Consider the following 21,773-nt stretch of genomic DNA (forward strand, 5'->3'; position numbering starts at 1 on the left):
TGGCCACTCATTTATGTATACATACTCCTGCCCATATAGTCAGTACCTATTAATTGAGCACTTACTTGATTCCAGGCACGTGGCTAAGACAGGAAATACAGCATGAACAAGACAAACCTGGCACCCATTCTCCTAGATCCTGTCAGGCACAAGAGCGCCCCTAACTTCTCCCTCGGCAGGCATGGCACAAAGACGTCCGTGCCCCTGAGCCTGGATCTCCTCAGGTCGGGGCTCTTTGGCAGGGCTCTTTGACTGGATCAAGAATGGCATGGGAATCAAAACCTATTTGCCATTCCTGACTGTATATTTACGTGTATACGTAGCAGGCTGTTACACTAGATGTTTCCATCTAGAGACCCAGGCACAATAGATAACAAGAACCAAAATAAAATTTGCCCTAGACTACCATGATGAAAATTATTAATTCAAGTTTGAACTTTTTATTTGGGGACTGGTTACATGATTTGGGGTCTCTTTCCAGGAGCCCTTCAAGAAGATCAAAAGTAAGGGTTGACTGAGACTGGGAAACGATTTTGTGAGAACAGTTTCTCTGTAGAAATGGTATTAAGAGCCTCAGCGCCCTTAAGGGGTACAGCCCTTTCACCTAAGGCTACGGATGACTTGGCAAGTTTGCAGTTAAAGGACCACAGGGCACTGGTGCCCCAGTCAGGCTCGAGAAAGCTGCACTGCTTGTGTGGAAGAGAAGAATGCTACGGTTGGGAAGAAAATTCATTCCTCACCAACACACGTCAATAGGGTGTGACTCCAGCATCAGAGGGCATCACGCTGATGACATTTAAAAATGAGTCCTGCCCATGGGGTTTTCCCTCCCGGGTAAGAGGATCCAGATGCTAACTAGCCATCCCATCGGGGACAGAAGCTGAAGTGGGACTGAAAGCCACAGGCTCAAGGAGAGACACTGCCATGTCACAGGAGTGGCAGTTGATGGGGCCTGCAGAGGGAACTTCAAAAAACTCACATAAGCACCTACACAGGAAAGTCAGCTTTAAAACACCTGCAAGGTCTAGAGAGCATGACACCTGCCTATGACAGTGGTGGTCATGTAGGAAGTACAGGTATTTCCATTAATTTTATATCCAAGCTCCCCAAACATTAGCTGGTGGAAGCAGAAAGGAAGCTTCTTCTTCCCCACTGCTTGCTACAGGCTTCAGCTGAAGGCAGAACTGAGATTTAAGTTTAAATCAAGTTAGAACTTTGCAATATCTGGGAAAGGAAATTTACATTGCTTGAGCAAATTTGGTAAAGTTATCATAGCCCTTTCTATTATCTCAGAGTGGCCAAAAGGTTTCTAAAGGTCTTCATTGTCACTCAAGGGCAGGAGATGGGCTGCAAATACTGAATGAGTTTAAAGGGATGGAGGGAAGCAAAAATAAAACTGCTTATATAATTCACTCATTCATTTATCCATTCATCCAGTGAATATTTATTAAACACCTTCTATGTGCCAGGCACTGTTTTCAGTGCTAGATACATGTGAGTGAAAAAAAAAATACTAAAAAAAAAATCTTCTGCTCCACAGAGTTTTGTTTTTAATTTTTTTTTTAATTTTTTTTTTTAATTTATTTTTGGGACAGAGAGAGACAGAGCATGAACGGGGGAGGGGCAGAGAGAGAGGGAGACACAGAATCGGAAACAGGCTCCAGGCTCCGAGCCATCAGCCCAGAGCCCGACGCGGGGCTCGAACTCCCGGACCGCGAGAGCGTGACCTGGCTGAAGTCGGACGCTTAACCGACTGCGCCACCCAGGGGCCCCGTTTGCTTTGGATATTTTGTTATAACACTTCAGGTTTATGCTTAAAATTGTTTCTAGGGCATAAAAATGGGCCACTGTCCTGCTCCTCAGTAAACAAGACCATTGAGAAGAAATCTGGACTGTGCTGACAATTTCTGCATGCGTTTCCAGGCAGGGATGAATGAGCAGGATTTGTATAATGCAATTTAATCAGATCTGGCTCATCATTTGCTTTGACCACTCCTCTCTCTTCCCCCCGTGACTCCCAAATGCACACGGAGACATAGCTTGCCCAGCAGTTCCTACTGGTGCAGGGCTGGACAAAAAGATCACTTTGACTCACAATGGGAAGAGAAAAATGTTTATGCTGAATGCTCTGTTGTGGTGTAAAATATCTTAAATGTAGTGTGTAGCTGTCTTTCTGAAAAATTTGCTCTATAATTCTTTCATCTTCACTTATGTGTGGTGGACCTAACTTAAAACCAATGAAGTCCAAATTTTACAGTTGAAACATTTTGATCATTTAGCAGAAGGAAAATGAAGTCCTCTTTTAATTAAAACATTAAAATAATTACTGATCTATATTTAAAATGAAAAATTTATAAAACACATAAAATTTTAAATTCTCCTGACAGACATTTGCTTAAAAACTTTTTGGGCGTACCTGGCTGGCTCGGTTGGTAGAGAACGTGACTCTTGATCTTGGGATTGTGAGTTCGAGCCCCACACTGGTCATGGAGCTTACCTAAAAAAATAATGTAAAAAAAGCTTTTTGAAAATATCATGCCCAGTTTCTTCTCATAACAGGGGTACCTGTTGCCTAGTTGCGGGCCCATAGGCTTTTTTAAATGCCATATTGATGTTCCTTAAACTGTCACTTGAAATTTTTTTTTTTAAGTTTTAGTTCTCATGTATAGTAAGAGCCCTTCAATGTTTTTGTCAATGTAATTTAGCCATTATGAACAACCGGTTTGGATGAACAGTGTTTATTTTATACTGGGCCACTTCTACTTGTGATATGGATAAATAACATTTTACCATCAAGTTTGTTCAACAAAACCATTATTGCTTTCTTGCTGTGCAGACACGGCATTGGTTTCTGCGTCTGCTAAAAAATAGTACCTGCCTTTGAGAAGCATATCATCCAATGTGTTGGGACGAAAGAGAAATGTAGATTGTCATTTATACTTTTATAGTGCATAGGATGTAAATTTGTAATTTTAATAAAAAGTGTTAAAAGCCGAGGTAAAAATATGTGCAGATTGTTACCTATTTCTTTCTAATTTCTAATTCCTGACTAACTCCTATTAATGACAGGACTGGCACTCTGACACGATACAATAGGTTATAAGGAAAGGTTACACATAAAATTGATCAGAAAGACTGCAAATGCTGTTGTTGCACGCATGAACTGTGAAGGGTGCTGTTAATCCTGAAGAAGTATGTGTTAATAAACAACGTATATTGAATATACTGGTTAAAGCTGTCTGATTAATCCAACAGTAAGTGCTCTAGAGCCATTAAATTGAGCTTTCAGAGAATTATCATCTACTTGAATCTTTTTAATTTATCAAATGCTCCTAATATATTATTTACCACTCACTGGTTTTTGAAGTCACAAGAGTAATGCTATTTGGACACTTAAAAATACATAACTGGAGATAAATTAGCAAAATAATAAATCATCCAACAATTCATCTTACCTTTCTAACCTTACGTCATAGTTAAAGTGTTACTCACAAGTAAATCTCTGGAGACACTGTGATAGTATAGTGCCTAGTTTCAAAGTACGTATTCATACAAAATTCCCTTTGTCTGCCAGCTGGAGCTAGAATTCTGAGAATTGTACACTTCAAGTACATATTTAAGGAAGAGCAAGTATGTCGACCGTGATAGAAGATACATAATGAACAGAGTCCACACACTCAAAGCTTAAGTGTTCAGGGAAGTAGAAACTATGTTATGGGACCAGAAGATTTAGGGAACATTACAATAGCCACAGACGTGGCTTCATCTAAACATTAACATTTTATAAAATACAAAAATACATATTATTAGTGTTATGAATAAAGTTAAGAAGTTTTTAGATGGGATGAGCCCATAGCGGTTGAAATCAACATCACCTGCAGACCTCTGACGGTCAAAATGATTCTCTGTCCATAGAATGAATAAATTAAATAAAATAAAATTTGCAGTTGCGTGTATGGGTGAGCATTTCAGTATAAATAACATTAAATTAGATGTGGCTATTCTTCTACATATTGCCATTTTTGTCCTGCTCACAATCCATTTGCCATTTCTCCCCCACTCCCAGCTCGCCCCAGGGAAGTAAGATAGAATCAGGGAATCTGAAAGAGTAGTGTGATGTGTGCAGGGAGTTGAGGGCACAGACAGAGCAGGAAGTGAAATGTCGAGTGGGTACAAGAAAGAACAGGAGCCCAGGATAAACCACAGCAAGATGGAATCATGCTCTTTTTAGATGTTACATTTCAAGGTTGTTCCTGAGTTTTATTTTTTAGGAACTCCTGTGGTATTTGTTGAATCTGACCATAATTTGGTCCCTGGGGCAAAAGGGCAAATGTTTTGAAAGAGTTTCTGTGTATAGATTTGGTGGGGGGGAAGCATTTTTATTCTTATACAGAGATTTCTAAAGTCAGTAGTTGGTTGACCATCTGAGAATCTCAGTCATTATTGTTGCTTCCCCAATGATGGAGGAAGATATGATGCCATTTGATGCCTTGTCATTTCAACCTTCTTGCATCCGCTTTCCGTGAGATGTTCCCTAATATAGTTTATTAAATCTGAAGCTGCATACCCATTATTGAGTAGCTCCTAAATAGTTTTTAGGCAAAGTATATCATAACAGTTCAATAATACTCCTCTTACTTGACTTTAAAATGCCTTCTCTTAGTCTGTTGTTGCAAACAACATTTTATTCTATACAATATTTAGGTGAAGGACCATGGGAAGGAAATGTAGAATTAGTTGTAGAGATAATGACCATTACTATAGATCTTAGTGTGTTGAAAAGTGGGTGTCCTGGGCAAATTCTACAGGTAGAATTCTGACAGATGGGATCAAATATCTCACATATAAGAAATTACCCCTAGAAATATTCCAGCTTTATTTAGAAAAGTAGCTAATTTTTTGCGAAAATGCAGTTCTGTCTCTAATTTTAGTGCATCTAGACAGAGAAACACACACACATATGTGTATATATGTATGCATATATAATATATAATCCTATAGTTATGTAATCATATTATATATAGTCATTATAAACATATATATATATATATATATATATACATACATACAAATAAATTTGTCATCTAAAAAATGTTCTAATGGTAAGACTATGGGAATACCTTTGGAACCTATAAACATCATGCTTTTTGGGGAAAGTGTTCATTTTCTATATCTATTTAAATTATTCTTTTGAAAAGCATTTCATAGGCTTTCTGCATGTGCAGGATGTTAGGTAGAAATCTAAATTATATTCTAGTTTGGTGGGAATATACCTGCCTTTAATACATCACAATTACCTCACAAGAGGTATTTCTGTTGCCTCACTTGTAACTCTGTGATGTAAATTTTGACGCTTCACAAATTGGCTCTGATGGTTATGACATCAACAACTGCTATACATCTCCTTGGTTAGGTTACATGCTTAATTAGTCATGTTTCATTTCCTTTTTGGCTTTCACAGAAGTTTCTCTTACATGACATGAGTTTTGGAAGACAGCATCCTCTGAGGACTCCCATTCCCCCATCTTTAGAGATATTCCTTCTTGAAAGAGGCAAATTAACACAACGTTGCACCCAGACAGGAAAACGGGGTTCTGGATGTGGAAGGTGACTGCAGACAGAGATTTCAAGATCAAAACTTTCAAAGTATGTTTCTGCCACTTCCCGTGTCACCTACGGGATTGCACTTCATCTCTCGTTACTTCATTTCACCTGTCAGTTAAAAAGGGCATAATAGTTATGTTCAAGTCTTTCAGTTTTTTGATTTTTTTATAATGAACTCTTTGTTCATATTGAAGCAAGCCCATATTATTAACAAATGATACGGTCACAATGAAAAACTCCCTTCCTATGCAGAGAGCCCAAGGGACAGCTCCCTTTCCTATTTTTCAGCTGTACACCTTTGCAAATGGATGAGCCTTGCGCCACTGCCTAAAGGTCAGAAAGCAAAGGATCTGCTGATTCAGCAGGAAGGATAAAACCCTAGTTTCCATCTCCCTACCTAAAATACCTAATCTCTTCTTCTTTGTAGAAATAAAACCTGGGAACTCTTAGGGAAGACCAAAATTTTATTTTTGCTGAGACCCCAAAGTTTTGTCCATAATGTCTGTCTTCTGGGACTCTATTATTCTGGTAGCCGCATCAGAGAAATAAGAGTTCAGGTGTAGCTCACCCAGCTCTCAAAGGTTCTTAGAACCACAGTCTTCACCACTGTGCACAACTCAAGGAAGCTTTCTCCTGCAGTTGTTTGTTCATTTAGAATGAGGGAATACACATAAACTCCTGACCCATTGGACTGATGGAGTCCAAATTTTGAAAATATCTTCCCATTTTATTCTTTTTCTTATCTCTCATCTGGTGTTGTCACTCCAATGAAGAATACTAACACTAAAGATCTTTTTTTTTGTTTATTTCTTTCTTTTGAGAGAGAGAGAGCACGGAGAAGGGACAAAGAGGGAGACAGAGAATCCCAAGCAGGCTCCAGGCTGTCAGTGCAGAGCCTGACAGGGGGCTCAAATTCATGAACTGCTTGATCAAAACTGAGCAAAAATCAAGAGTAGGATACTTAATCTAATGAGCCATCCCAGGTGCCTTAAACTAAAACTAAACTAAAAACTAAAGATCTTAAAGCTAAAGTACTTAATTCTAATTACCATTTTGGAGCTAACAGTTTTTAGGGGGGGCAAAACTATCACAAACACTAAAATTAGATTTGGGGACTGTTTCCATTATAATTGTAAATTTTCTTCACATTATTACCAGCCTACTTCTTTCAGTAATAATGAGGAATACTATGGCCATCGCTGTTTAAGTCTATGATTTAAAGTGTGTTTACTATTTCCCATGTAGCATTAAGCACTAAACTAAGAATTTCACCTGCCGAACTTGAATTTCACTTGACAGCCATAGCAGGTGGCCACTGTTACTGCCCTCATTTTATAGATGAGGTGTAAGAGGTTAAGAAGCATTTACAAGGTCCCATCCCAGTAATTGGCTGAAAGAGCACTGAGACTCAGGTTCGTCTACCTTCAAAACTATCTGTGCCCTCTCCTGATGACCATGCAATGCTCTGTTAAATAGCATGATGCACTACTGGTTAAAGACTTCTCATGTGAATATTTTTTCGCTGATTTAGGGTTACAATAATCCCATAAAATAGACTGTCGATGTAATAACAATTGCCAATGTAGTCTGTACGTTTTATAGCCTGATGAATAAAAGAAACCTCTCCTCTTCTACGTGAGCAGGAGAGTGGCTTGTTTGGGTAGGTCTCCTCTTGTGCCTGATTCCCCAAAACCATAGCCTCTATGTTTCTAATCTCTGCGGAATTCCCTAGTCTGCTACTGTGGCAGGAAGAAGGCATGGGAAAGACGCAGTCATCGATTATGTGAGAAAAGGGATTGAAATGAGAGACACAACCTGTCAAAATTTCTTCTTAACCACTATGAATGCCTCAACATCGGTCAGATGTTCTTTTGTGTGTTTCTCAAAAGTGTGCTTACTGATTTTCTTTTCCAATAAATTTTAATTTTTAAGTGGTACATACATATAATAAAAACTTAAATAGGAAAAAAAAAAGACACCTAAAGGGCGTGTAACAGGAAAAGTCTGTATTCTCTCTGTTTCACCTCTCCCACTTTCTAGTTTCACTGTCCAGAGTGACATTCAATTCCTTTAGCTCAGTCCACTGGTGGTAAACCTCCATATCTCTAAAGAATATGCTTAGTAGGCTGGTACTTGACTTTTTAACTGCTGATATTACTTTCATCCTATTATAAGAAGCATGATATGAAGTATTTCACAACTTTGGCTAAGTCAACAGAATGTACTATCAGTCACTGATGAACTAAATAATGTCCCAGAAAATTAGCACATACTTTTGTAAATTTTTTTAATATGTAGTTTTCTTCTCCTTTCTGTTTTCTGTCTCTGGAATGACTGTTTTTCAGATTAAATCTCTAATATCCTATATTCTTTCTCAATTTTTTTTATCACTGTTATTACATATTCTTAGAACTATTCTGTTCTTTAGCTTCTGAGCTTTTCTACTTATTAATTTTTATGTATCAACTTTCAAGCACTATTTTTTGATCTCTATTATGCCTCTTTAAAAGTAGTGGATTTTATAATTTAGTGGAAGCACTGTCTTCTCTAATCTCTTTGAGGATACGGATTGTAGGATTTATTTCCCTTTTGTGTGTGTACATGTGTCTCTGTGTCTGTATATTTGCTATTTCTTTTGCTTTTATATCTCTCAAATTCTGCATTTTCTTTCAATGTCTTGTGATTTTTGTCCATAAACTTATTTTTTTAATTTTTTAATGTTTATTTATTTTTGAGAGAGAAACAGTGCCAGCAGGGGAGCGGCAGAGAGAGAGGGAGACACAGAATCTGAAGCAGGCTCAGGTTCTGAGCTGTCAGCACACAGCCCGATGCGGGGCTCGACCCCGTGAACTGCGAGATCATGACCTGAGCTGAAGTCAGACACTCAACTGACTGAGCCACCGAGGCTCCCCTAAACTTATTTTCTAAGAGCAAGGCTTGAAAAAATTGTTGATTAGCTCTGTTTTTTTTCATTAATTAATTTATTTTGAGAAAGAGAGAGCAGGGGAGGGGCAGAAAGAGAAAGAGAGAGAGAGAGAGAGAGAGAGAGAGAGGGAGGGAGAATCCCAAGCAGGCTCTGCAGTGTCAGTGAGGGGCTTGAATCCATGAACTGTGAGATCATGACCTGAGCTGAAACCAAGAGTGGGACGCTTCACCGAATGAGCCACCCGGGGAACCCCAAGAAGCTCTGTTTAGGAGGAGACGACTTGTCAGTTATTGGCACCACCAGAGCACAGGTCAGTTTAGCTTTTCACTAGGTATGTCCAAACATCAGTATCCAGGGGCCTTTCGGACAGGAATCTGCTGAGAAGTCCTTATCCATCTCCTATGACAGACAACGCAGGGCGAACAGGGTGCAGGAGGATCAACTTGTATGCAAGCATTCTGAAGTAGGTCCAGAGAAAAGAGTTGAGAATTCCATAATCCTCCATTTGCGTTTCCTTTTTTCCCCTACTTTATTTTGTTCACCCCAATTCTCTACTGTGTTTTGTGTCCCCCACATCCAGAGATTCTATTCAAATGATCCACAAAAGAGCACCCAGCCTCCTGAGGGGGTGAGGGTGGATGATTTTCTAGAAAAACAGAAATTAGGATATTGATCTCACAAAATTGGAAAAATGTAATAATCTGTTTACCATAAAGTAAATATTTCTATTTTAAAAACATAATTTATTTTCAATTGCACAAATATTATATTAATCTATTCTCTTTTGACCACATTTGACCAATACAAATAAAATCTTTTTCCGCTACAATCAACTTCAATCTCCTTCTCTCTTCTTAATAATAAAGTATTATTAATTTAATACGTGTGCTTCAGTGACCTATAGTCTGTGTACGAAAACTGATTCTCAATATTTTTATTATAATTTACGTTCACGTTTCTTTATTGTGGTGGTTCTCCAAGTGTTGTGCCCTGATCAGCAGCAGTAGCATCGTATGTGAGGCTGCTAGACATGCACATTCATGGGGCTAAAATTAACAACTCGGGAAACAACAGATGTTGGTGAGGATGCAGAGAGGTTGTTACACTGTTGGTGGGAATGCAAACTGGTGCAGCCACTCTGGAGAACAGTAAGGAAGTTCATCAAAAATTAAAAATAGAGATATCCTATGGCCCAGCAACTGAACTAATAGGTATTTATCCAAAGGACATAAAAATGCTGATTCGAAGGGGCACATGCACCCCAGTGTTTATAGCAGCCCTGTCAACAATAGCGAAAGTATGGGAAGAGCCCGAATGTCCATCGACGGATGAATGGATAAAGAGGAAGTGGTATTTGTATACAATGGAATATTACTTGGTAATCCAAAAGAATGCAATCTTGCCATTTGCAACAATGTGGATGGAACTAGAGTGTATTAGGCTAATCGAAATAAGTCAGACAGAGAAAGACAAATATCATATGATTTCATTCTTCTGTGGAAATTAAGAAATGCAACAGTTGAACATAGGGAAAGGGAAGGAAAAAATAAAATTAGAACAGAAAGGGAGGCAAACCATAAGAGACTCATACAGAGAACAAACTGAGGGTTGCTGGAGAGGAGGTATGTGTGGGGATGGGCTAAATGGGTGATGGGCATTAAGGAGGGCACTTGTTGGGATGAGCACTGGGTGTTATATGTAAGTGATGAACCACTAAATGCTACTTCTGAAACCAATACTATACTATATGTTAACTAACTGGAATTTAAATAATAAAAAAAACAAATGCACATTCATGGGCTCTACTCCAGACCTACGACTGAATCAGAAGCTCTGGCAATGGGGATTAGCAATCTGATGTGCTCTGAAGTTCAAGAACCACGGATCTTGAGAATTCACAGTGATGATGGTGAAGACAGATTATGAAAATTGGTCCAGAAGTCCAGTGTTAGACAATGTTCAGAGATGACAGAACATGATGTTTCCTGTCTCTTCGAATACTTTTCATGAATACTTTTCATGGTAGGTCAATGAATAATGATAATAGAATTTAGATCATAGAGAACTTAATCCTGGTCTTATTGTTGAATTCAGGGAAGAGAAAATACTTAGATTCCTCCGGCCCTCCCACTCTCCTAAAAACTCTAGGGAAGCAGCAGGGTTATTAGAGATGACGGCAATGGTGACACCCTTTTTCAATGCTTAATAAAAGCTGGACAGAAGCAAACGCTTTCTATCACCATCTCTTACCAAGCAGAGAATAAGATTACATTTCTGGCTGTTTCAGTTCAGCTACACATCAAAACTGTATTTCCCTTTACACACTAGTAAAAACTTCAGATTAAGAATTTGGAGAATCAGATGCTTGCAGGGACTGGGCTGTTTCCTAAGAAGCTGTGCACCATTGGGAAAATTACTTTTGCTCACTGGTCTCTAATTTTTCCCATGAGCAAAACAGAAATTGGACTGTATGACACTCTGTCATCCCAAGATCCTGAACACTGGTGATACAAGGCAGAAGGAACTCTAAAACGAGAAGATGCCTCCAGGAAATTGGTTCCCGTCACCAAGTCAGAAAAACTCCAGAGCCTGGACATTCCTTATCTCATCTCACTTTGGAGGACCTCATGACTCATGACTTATCCTGCCTTTTCTTTCTTCTTCTACAACCTACCCAAGGCCAGCCTACATCTCTCGGGTGGCACTCAGCTGCACACACCTGCCCCGGGAACACGTGCCAGGAAAGCAGCAGGTAGAGTGGTCCTTGCCATGGAGGAGGGGCTGGATTAGCGGGGGGCTCTGCTGTGGCTCCTGATTAGTGAGCAGTGACATGGCTGGGAGGCACTGGCCTGGTCAAAAGAATGTTCTTTCACTTCTAGCCTGTTCTCAGCACGCTCCACAGAATGTACTATGCTGGCTAAGACTAAGAGTGTAGATAACATAGCCTCAAGCACAATCCTATCTCCTAATTGGAAAATTCCAGGACTGTAGGGGAAAGGTGAGGTGGTGTTGTTGAGCATCAGGTGACAGGCAGCTTAACACTCACGATTTGATTGAGAAAAATGGAATTATTTTATGGTCCAGTGGGGTCCGAATTGTTATTCTACTCAGATCTTTATTGCTTGGCCCTTGTTAATTTAATAAGCAATCTCTATCCCTAGTACAGAAAACAAATAGGTTTTATAAGAGAGGGTCTAAAACTGAAGTGGCAATAACATAACCGAGAACATAGTTTTATTTATTTTCCTCAGTGGCAGATTGTATTTTCTGTAATTTCTGTGCAAACAAACCAATATGGTATTCTTCTGAAGGGCATAATTGGAATGACAAAACTGTGAAGTCTCCACTGACTGTACTACTAGGGAAATGGACGCGGGGCCACAGTAATTTAATTTTACCAGGAGCTACTATTCGACTAGATTACCACAAACACGAGGAAATTTCTGCAACACTTCTCACACACTTTGCCCCCAAATATTGCTTCTGCTTTGGAGAAATTACTTTCCTAAAATAGCACTTAATTAAAAAACATCTGTGTGCACAGTGAACAATAACTACATTAATATGAGTTAACCCTCTAAAGAATAACTCTGGCATCTTTTTCTTTGCAAATGTCTCTGGGCGACGTGCCAGGAAAATACAATAAAATTTACTAGCCTGAAAGTTGTGTCTTTCCTTTCCCTTTCTGTCTATCCATCATCTATGCCATTCTTAAAAAAAGAAATTCTTATGATTTTACTCGAAATTTGAGAACCTTGCTTTATAAGGCAGAAAACTGCCTTATATTTTCAGTGTTACAGTTTGTTTCAATGGCACGATATTACAGTCTCTTTGTAAAACCATCATCTTTCTTTGAAGTTGATTCCACACATTTTCAATGATCTATATTTTACACATACTGATGCAAACCCTTCATCACTACACCTCACGGGGCTCTCATCCCCGCCTTGTTGCACTTTGCATGGTCTCTTCCTCTCTCTGAATCGTAAGTCACGAGGAGGCAGGGCCATTTCCAAAATCAATTCCTGGCAGAAGAGAAAGGGCCTCCATGCATCAGGAAACCATTTCAAAGGTTAACAGTTTATCCAAGGGCATTAATTAAACTTCTTTCATAAATAAAGGCTCAGTGCTGTCAAAAGGTGGAGTGCATGAGGAGACAATTCCAAGGCTATAGCTTCCTTCACAAAAAAGAAATGAAGCTCTTCTCAGACAAAGCCTATTAAGCACATTCACTTCCAGATTGTTAGATGTAACAAATGAGCGGGAGAGACAGACAGCGGAAGAGCCCTTAATTCAAGGAACAAAGGACACTTCCTATGTTTTCTGGCATTGTGGTCCCGTCTCTGAAAAATTCCAAGAGCACCAAAGAAGGGGATAATTAAGCAATGATTAATACCAAACCAAAGATGACTCTTGAGGTTCATTTGATATCAGTTTCCTTCAGGGAGAGTATCTGCTTATTCCTTATAGCACTGATCCCCATCTATAAGATTAAAAATTACACAGCCCTTATTAAACAGTTTAAAAGAAGTGGAGAATTTTCTTCCCTAAGCTTTGACTGATGAGATTCTCTGCCAATTTATAAAATAAGAAAAATGGAAAAATTACAGAATAAACCATCATAGTCACTTCTGTTAGTGAATTTTTATTTTTAGGTTCATTTTCAGCATTGGGCAAAATAACACCAAGGGCAAGGAAATAAACAGCCTGACTTTTGTTGCCACATGGGTACCAAGCCATATCAAGATGAAGTGCAGGCATTAGAAAATTGTAAGTGAATACTGGGCAAACAGAGACCCAGAGCAGCTTATCCACTACTAGGCACGTATTTCTTCGATGTGAGTGAGAGACATTGTTATGGATTACACAGAAAGTAGATAATGCAGAAAGAAAAATCAGTTTAAAATATATTTAATAAAGGGGCACCTGGGAGGCTCAGTAAAACATCCAACTCTTGATTTTGGCTCAGGCCATGATCTCACGGTTCATGAGTTCGAGCCCAGATTTCAAGTCCCCATCGGACTCTGTGCTGGCCGCGCAGAGCCTGCTTGGGATTCTCTCTCTCTGCCCCTACCCCACTTGTTCTCCCTCTTTCTCTCTCTCTCAAAATAAATAAATAAACTTTAAAAAATATTTAATACAAGTTCAAAAGATAGTTTAAGAGGTCTTTTTTTTTTGTATAGAAATTCAACTGAGTTTTAAGTGGAGACATCATAGCTGCTAAATCTTTCAAAGCTAATTGACACAAAGGGATAAAGTATAATCAATCCCTAAGCTTCAGCTTCAGGTTTTTATTTTTGGTCAGAAGAACTCTTTCCAGGCATCCATTTGCAGTGGCTAGACATTTTCCCTTTCTCTTGAAGACCCAAATAGTTAAGGGCAGAAAAGCAAATAAGGTGGATTATTTTTAAGGTGGACAATGTCAGGGATGGCCAGGCCTGGATACTGGCTAAGTGGATAAAGGCAAGGGAGACGCACCGAACATCTGACCACTACTAGGTACAGGGGATGGTACCACCCAGAATCTAAAGCACCAGAGGCAGGGTTAGGGTCCAAGGTGCAGAGGAATCAAGAAGAGATGGGGAATACCTCCCAGGACACAGAGACGTGCTTCGTTCCATTCTGAGAGTAGATTTTCTGGCTGAGACAGAATTGGCTTAAGAAACCATAACCAGGATACACTAAAGATTCAGCTACTTTATTTTTTCTAAATATTTATTTATTGAGGGTGGGGGAAAGGGAGGGACAGAGAGAAAGTGAGAGTGAGAGCGAGAGAGAGAGAAAATCCTGAGCAGGCTCCACACTGTCAGCTTGGAGACCAACAAATGACTCGACCTCACAAACTGTGAGACTATGACCTGAGCCCAAACCAAGAGCTGGACACTTAGCTAACTGAGCCACCCAGGAACCCCAAGATTCCCCCATTTTAAATCACGTGATATCCAAATCTTCTCCTCGTATAAAGAGAGGTTGGTATATTCTATGTAGGGAACCGTACTATAATAGCAGGGAGTATCTCATTCAAAACTAATCAGGGAATCAAAACCCAGGGAGAAAGTGAGATTTGGAGCCTTGCAGGGCCCTGGAATTCACAGCCCAGAGACTAGAATTGTGGAGACACGGAAATCAGATGAGGGATCCAAGAATTCCAGAATTGGAATACATGAAAATAAAAATCCCACAAAGTAGATGAATCTGACAATTTTCATCAAAAGAAGATACAAATACATAATATTATGAATGAAAAGGGGCCCACACTACAAATAGAAACTAAAAAGATAATGAGAACACTACCAATAACTACGTTCCTATAATTTTGGAATCTGAGATGAAACAGAAAAAATGTAAGGGAGAATATATATACATGCAGACATGATTTCAAGAGGGTTAAAAGCTCAAGTAATCTGTAGATATTAGAGAAGTTAGTCTGTAAATCTTCAAATAAAACAGCTAAATAAAAATAAAAATACTGAAATAAAACAGCAGAGCCAGGAGTTTTACAGATGAATTTTACCAAATGTTCAAAATGCAGGCTATCCTTTTTTTTTTAATTTAACAAACTCTTTCTTTTTTTTTTTTTTAATTTTTTTTTTCAACGTTTGTTTATTTTTGGGACAGAGAGAGACAGAGCATGAACGGGGGAGGGGCAGAGAGAGAGGGAGACCCAGAATCGGAAACAGGCTCCAGGCTCTGAGCCATCAGCCCAAAGCCCGACGTGGGGCTCGAACTCACGGACCGTGAGATCGTGACCTGGCTGAAGTTGGACGCCCAACCGACTGCGCCACCCAGGCGCCCCTAACAAACTCTTTCTAATGGCCAGAAAAGAGGGAATATCTAACTTATTCCACAAGAGAAGTATAATCCTTATATCAAAAGCCAAATAAGGCATGTAAGAGGATACTACACATCAATTTTACTCTTTAAAATATATGTAAAAATCCTAAAAATAATAGAGATTTAAAAAACTAGAAAATAAAATCCAATATATATTTGGAAAGAGAATATACCAAGACAAGATTGGGTTTACCCTAAATATATAAAGAGGAATTATCTTTAAAAAAATGTTCTTTGGTTAGAATATTGTATACTAAGCTGGATCCCCATAACTGCTCTTAAAGGCAAGACTTTTTTCTTCTTTTTTTTGGTAAATTATTGTATTCCTAGTCCTCAAAACAGATCTATACCCATAGCAGATAGATTAATAAACTAATTATTGTGGTTGTTAAAGTGAATGACAAAGGGTGTACAATCTCATATAATATACATTGATAAAATACACACCATATGTTATCATATAATATGTATGCATTTTAAGTAAAGTAATGGAAGTATGTGTAACACAAAGAATAAAAGTAACTGAAGACTTAGGCAAAGGTGAACTATGTATAAGAAAGTAAAAAGATAGCTTCTAAAATGGTCCCAAATCCCTCACCTTTTGGTATTCATGCTTTTGTATAGTTCTCTTCCCTAGAATATAAACTAGACCTAGTGACCTCCATCAAATGAACAGACTACCCCAGCAGTGATGGAACATCACTTCCAAGATCAGGTTACAAAAAGACATGGACTTACATTCTATTCCCTCTCTATTGCTTTCTCAGTTGCTTGCTCAAACTGCCATGCAGTGAGCCATCCTATGAAAAGGGCCCTTTGGCAAGGTACTAAGGCGGGGGGGGGGGGGGGGTGCCTCTGACCAACAGTCAGAAACTATGGAACACAGTCCAGCAACTATGGAATACAATCCAACAAACTGTGATGTGCTGAATCCTGTCAGCAATCATGTGAGTGAGTTTGGAAGAAGATCTTCCTTTTGACAAGCTTTCAGATGAGAATACAGCCCAGGCCAAAGTCTGATCACAAACTATGAGGTCCTGGGGCAGAGGCACCCAGCAAAGCTGTATCCACAGAAATTGTGAGAAAATAAATGTTTGTTGCTTTTAAATGTTGCTAACATTTTAGGTAATTTGTCATGCAGCAATAGCTAACTAATACAGTTGGGAATAAAATAAATACATCAAAATGTATATATTTGTATTAGCTGGTGGATACACAATTTGTATTAGCTGGTGGATACACAATTGCTAGAAGCCAAGATCCTGTCTCTAAGTTAATGGAGAGTCAAATCAAAGAGGGACATGGTTTACATGTAACACACTGTTCAGATCATAAATAAACTTTAATTGCTTAGGAGAATCATAGCGTTTCTTCATTTGGGAGCCAGAAGCTAAAAGGACCAGTAGGAAATATCTCTTCTTTTTAAGGTGATCTCTGGTAATAGACTAGGTTATGTCTTTAACATTATCACTACACTGAATAAATAATGATCCACAGGTCCACTCTCAATAGCTACCATCTCTCAATATTTGTCAATGACAGAATACTGAAGCTTTATGAGTGCTTTTATGAGAGGCTACAAAAAGAGTCTAAACACATGATTCTGATGGTCAGGCTTGACCTTAGAATAAAATTAGAACATCCAGATGTATGGATGAATTAAGGCTGTATATATTTTTTTTAATTTTTTAATGTTTATTTATTCTTGTACGAGAGAGACAGAGCACAAGTGGAGGAGGGGCAGAGAGACAGGGAGACACAGAATCTGAAGCAGGCTCCAGGCTCCGAGCTGTCAGCACAGAGCCTGACATGGGGCTGGAACCCATGAACCGTAAGATCATCACCTGAGCCGAAGTCAGACACTTCACTGCCTGAGCCACCCAGGCGCCCCCTAGCTCTATTCTTAATAAGAATTGGAGAGCATAAACTTCAGGGTTGTAATCGGAGCCAAGAACCAAAAGTAAAGATAATTTGTGATGCAATTTTGAAAGAGGTCCATACATTAAAAATAAATCAATAGGGCAGAGGGTAGGATCAAGGTCCTTCTACAAAAAGTAAGAACAATATCTGACGCTCTTCCAGTACCCAATATAGACAAGTCACTGCAATAGGAAGTTGTTCATGTAGGAAAAAGCAAGAGCAGTCCACCCCTTTTCAGCTCTTGTGGTCAATGCCAACTAGTTATGGCATGTTATCTTGTCTGTGAAATACAAAGGGCCTATGGAGGGCTACCAAAGCTTTCCAGGCCCCATAGTTTCAGATGTTATGCATTTCTCTCCTTGGAACTGCCCATTTTATCTTGAAGTGGGAAATAACTACATAAGGTGTTCAGAAATGGATAGTATCTGCTTATCTTCACTCTCTAGTAGTATATATACCCTCAGAAGGTCAAGTTTTACTTTCTTCAAAACCAGATGACCTTAAAACAGGAACCTTATAACAGGAACAGCATATTTCATGTGCTATACAAGACTAGGTAATAATTTTTTCAATTAGAAGATTTTATTAAATCTACTTCTCTTTTCCTTATACCCCTATAATTTTCTGCAGCTATTACTTTTTCTGTCATACCTATCTCCTTGATATATTTGATAGGCTTTCTGTTTATGTAGCCTATTAGAAGAGCAAATCTTTTCTGCTCTGTCTTTTCCTCAATATGACCAAAGGGAACATGAAATCATGGGGATTTATGGAGGGAGATTTGTAAGTCTTTTCTTATTTAGTTGTACTGTGAGATATAAGTTAACTTTTGGACCCTCTCTTCAAGAACAAGTTATTTGTTATCAAATAAGTTCATGTTAGTGGATCAGACACGGATGAAGTGTTTCTATTATAACCTCGTTAGGTGTGTTAGAGTGCTCTGAGTTCTAGAATAATGGTTTGCTCTCTTGCACACACTTGACTTCCATTTCCGACTACCCTCTCTGAACCACCCTTGGACTGCTGGAGAGTAAATGTCTTTTCACATAAACCTGAACAGTCTGAGGACAGCTAAACTACTCACTGCAGCCATTTTAATAGACACAGCAGATTAGCGCATGACTGCCTCAGCTATTGTAACCATTATTGATTGAAAACACAGTCTACAAGAACCAATTAATAATGTCATGGCTGCTTTGTAGCTTGTTGAACTCACGTGGCCTTACCCACTGGTAATTGTGGCACTCTAGTGTTCAAGGAATAATCAAAACTTACAAGAAAAATAAAACTATAATGAAAACCATTTTAGAATATGAATGTGGCATATGTGAATTGAATCACTCATTATCCAAATTTCTTAGTTGACTTGTTCAGTATTTAGATAATGATCCCAGTTAGATATGGAAATGGTGAGACCAACTGATATTACCTCAAATGTACTGAAGAACATTCACATATGTGGAATAAAGTATTACCCAAAATAATTAACATTCAGCCGCAATTACAGAATGAACATATTGCCTTCTCTATCTCAGCACTGCTGTGTTTTATTTTTTATGGGACTTACTTATTTAGTAACTAATCTAGGATATTTGGTAATTTACAGTGAGGCTCCTCATCATTAGTGTGAATTAACAAAATGGCTCTGTTGTCCTTGGCAATTAGTTTGAGTAGGAAATGAGGAAAAGACGACACATTTTGAGGGTTGCTCAATACTACCTTTATCTTTCTTTAATGTCTGTGAGCTAAATATGGAATTTTAATTTCCTCCCTAATTATCGAGGAGTTTTTTTGCTAAATGGGCATATCCCCCAGGCACACTTGCTTATTTTCACAATCTGTATTTTCACCTCACTCTTCTGAAGTGTGTTATTTATGAACTTGCACGGTAGTTCCCAAACATTTCTACAGGAAAGAAGGAAAAACTAACCACTGTTAAACAGCACTGAAGAAGGTGTTAAGCCTTCTTCAATGATATCATCTCCTGGGGTCTTCCCATTATCGCTTTGAAATGGTGTGGGGCCTGTTGACATGAGTACTTTCCTGGCATTCCAGGTGGGTAAGCTGGTATTCACACTTAGGTCTAATTCTGAAGCCCACAATCATTGTGACAAAACAGCACATTCTGGTGCACATCCTGAATTGGCTTAAATTTGGTCATCTCTTAAGCATTCCTTCTCAGTTACCCTTGTCATGTGAGGCTGCATAGCCTTCATACCTTTAGCTGGTCAGGGAATATGAGATATTCAAGTTCATATACCTCTATCTCCCCTAGACTTGGCAGATTCCATGGAAACTATTTCTGTACGCACCAAAAATTCTTCTGATATTAGTATCAATGGACACTTTCTGCCCAAGTAGAGTATGTGAAATATTTGAGTTAAAACTGGGCCTACACTGGAATATATATCTACACTCCAATCAAACAAGCTAGATAAAGACTTGTCATTTTGGTCAAATCCTACATTGCCAACATAATAATAATGCAGCAACACTTTATCGATTGTGACATATATTTTAGGCTTTTATCCACCTACTGCTAATAGGTAATAATTATCCAAGTTTTTCAAATGAGAAAAATGTGGTTAAGAAGTTCACCCCAGGGGCGCCTGGGTGGCTCAGTCGGTTAAGCGTCCGACTTCAGCTCAGGTCACGATCTCGCGGTCCGTGAGTTTGAGCCCCACGTCGGGCTCTGGGCAGATGGCTCAGAGCCTGGAGCCTGCTTCCGATTCTGTGTCTCCCTCTCTCTCTGCCCCTCCCCCGTTCATGCTCTGTCTCTCTCTGTCTCAAAAATAAATAAGACGTTAAAAAATAAATTAAAAAAAAAAAAAAAGAAGTTCACCCCAGGTCTCATAGCTAGTAAGTGGTGGTGTGAAACTAATATTTTCAACTTGCCCATCATTGGCTGACAATTTCTATTTTCCTGGTATTAGTTATATGTAATATTCTCTCCTAATACTGCCCTTTGGTATTGCATTTATTGTGCTAAGATTTTTTGTCTGCTCTACCAAGAATTATAATGGTGATTGCAGAAATTGTTTTGAAATCAGTGGTAATTCTTTATATGAAGAGAATTTTGAAAATCCAAATCTTTCATCTTATTAAGAAATTAAGACAAAAATATATATCAGTCTTCCTGTTGACACAAAGGTAAAACAGACCCTTATGCTTTATAGTCTATTTTCCCCATACAGTTCTTGCTTCATACCTTGAGAGGGTCATCATCCCTGGATTCCCAGATGAGTATTATTCAGAAATTCAGGTAGTGAGGACGAGTAGGTTGTGGCCACTCACAGGGGTAACCAGCTCTGAGAAGAATGATATAAACTTAGATTAAAACAAATGAAAATGCCATTTGCGCTCAGTTATTATTAACCTCACTATGACCAATGATCACACGTAGGGATCTAGCTATAGCTTTGGAAGGGAGACTGATTAAGGACAAGTATTAATGACAACAAGACTGTAAAGAGCCTAAGCTTACCCCAAATTGCCATTTACTGTTCAAAAGTCTTAAAAAGAGAAAATTATCAGAGGATTTATTTAATATGGCTAAAAATAACTTGTAGGTTCAGAAGACCACTCTTATTCTGTGGTCTTCCAAAGCTTCAATTGCACAATGTCAATTTATACATATATTTATACATTTTATTCCTCCATGTGTAATAAGTGCATTAAACATATACAAAAACAGAAAGTAAAATTTATCACATAAAATATATTCTTCCTATGCTCCTAATGTATTGTCTTGTGATCTCTCTTCCCTTGGATTTTTATATTCCAATATGGAGCCTAACTCAAATTTTTGCCTTCATGTATTAGCTCACAGAGCTTATATACAAAAGCTATAATTTGGTGTTTTTAGTTCTCATCTTACCATGTTAGGTAAACTGTGGATTTTCTCTAGGAAAGTGACAAACAGGAGATAAGCCTTATTTTACAAATTCCCCAAACCATGATAGGAACTTGATTGGAGCAAAAATGTTCCTATTAACGCTGTGCATCACCATACAACTTCTGCTGAATGTATTACACCCTCAAAGAGATGATCCAGTCAGAAGTTGGAGAAAAGAAAAGTATCTGAGTGGTATGTCTGCCTATTCATATTTTCCACTTCTAAATCATATCCTCTTATCTTCTACTGCAAACAAGAAAGGTGGGTTGGGGAGGTCGAGGAGTGAGTGTAAGAAGCAAGGGAACTACAAAGATAGGGAGGAAAAGAACAGACAAAGAAGAGAGGAGAGAGGAATGAAAACAGGTAAGGACATTTGTGAGGACATGATTTACTCTCCAGTAGGGCAAAGTGAAAGTCAATTAGGCCACCAAAGACCCAGAAGCCCCTTTAGCGACCCTCTGTTGATGGCTTCTTTCCCAGCTAAGTGGGGAAACTGGTTGCATAAATTGCTCAAAGTGCTATTGAAATCTATCTCCTGGACGGGGCGCCTGGGTGGCGCAGTCGGTTAAGCGTCCGACTTCAGCCAGGTCACCA

General features: G+C 38.8%; 1 long non-coding RNA gene across 2 annotated transcripts in view; it reads right to left on the reverse strand.

The window, feature by feature from the left end:
• The window catches only part of LOC125164461 (uncharacterized), a 348,065-nt gene that overhangs the window by 192,710 nt on the left and 133,582 nt on the right, over positions 1–21,773 (reverse strand). The window contains exons 4-5 of one of the 2 annotated variants that reach the window (XR_007151777.1): positions 20,493–20,592; positions 5,410–5,712 (exon numbers count right to left, since the gene is read on the reverse strand). This is a non-coding gene — a long non-coding RNA (uncharacterized LOC125164461). Of the gene's footprint in view, positions 1–5,409; positions 5,713–20,492; positions 20,593–21,773 lie in introns of those variants that run through there. The other variant, XR_007151776.1, reaches the window with a different exon arrangement.

The sequence above is a fragment of the Prionailurus viverrinus genome, chromosome B1 (genome assembly GCF_022837055.1).
Source record: "Prionailurus viverrinus isolate Anna chromosome B1, UM_Priviv_1.0, whole genome shotgun sequence".
Classification (NCBI taxonomy): domain Eukaryota; kingdom Metazoa; phylum Chordata; class Mammalia; order Carnivora; family Felidae; genus Prionailurus; species Prionailurus viverrinus.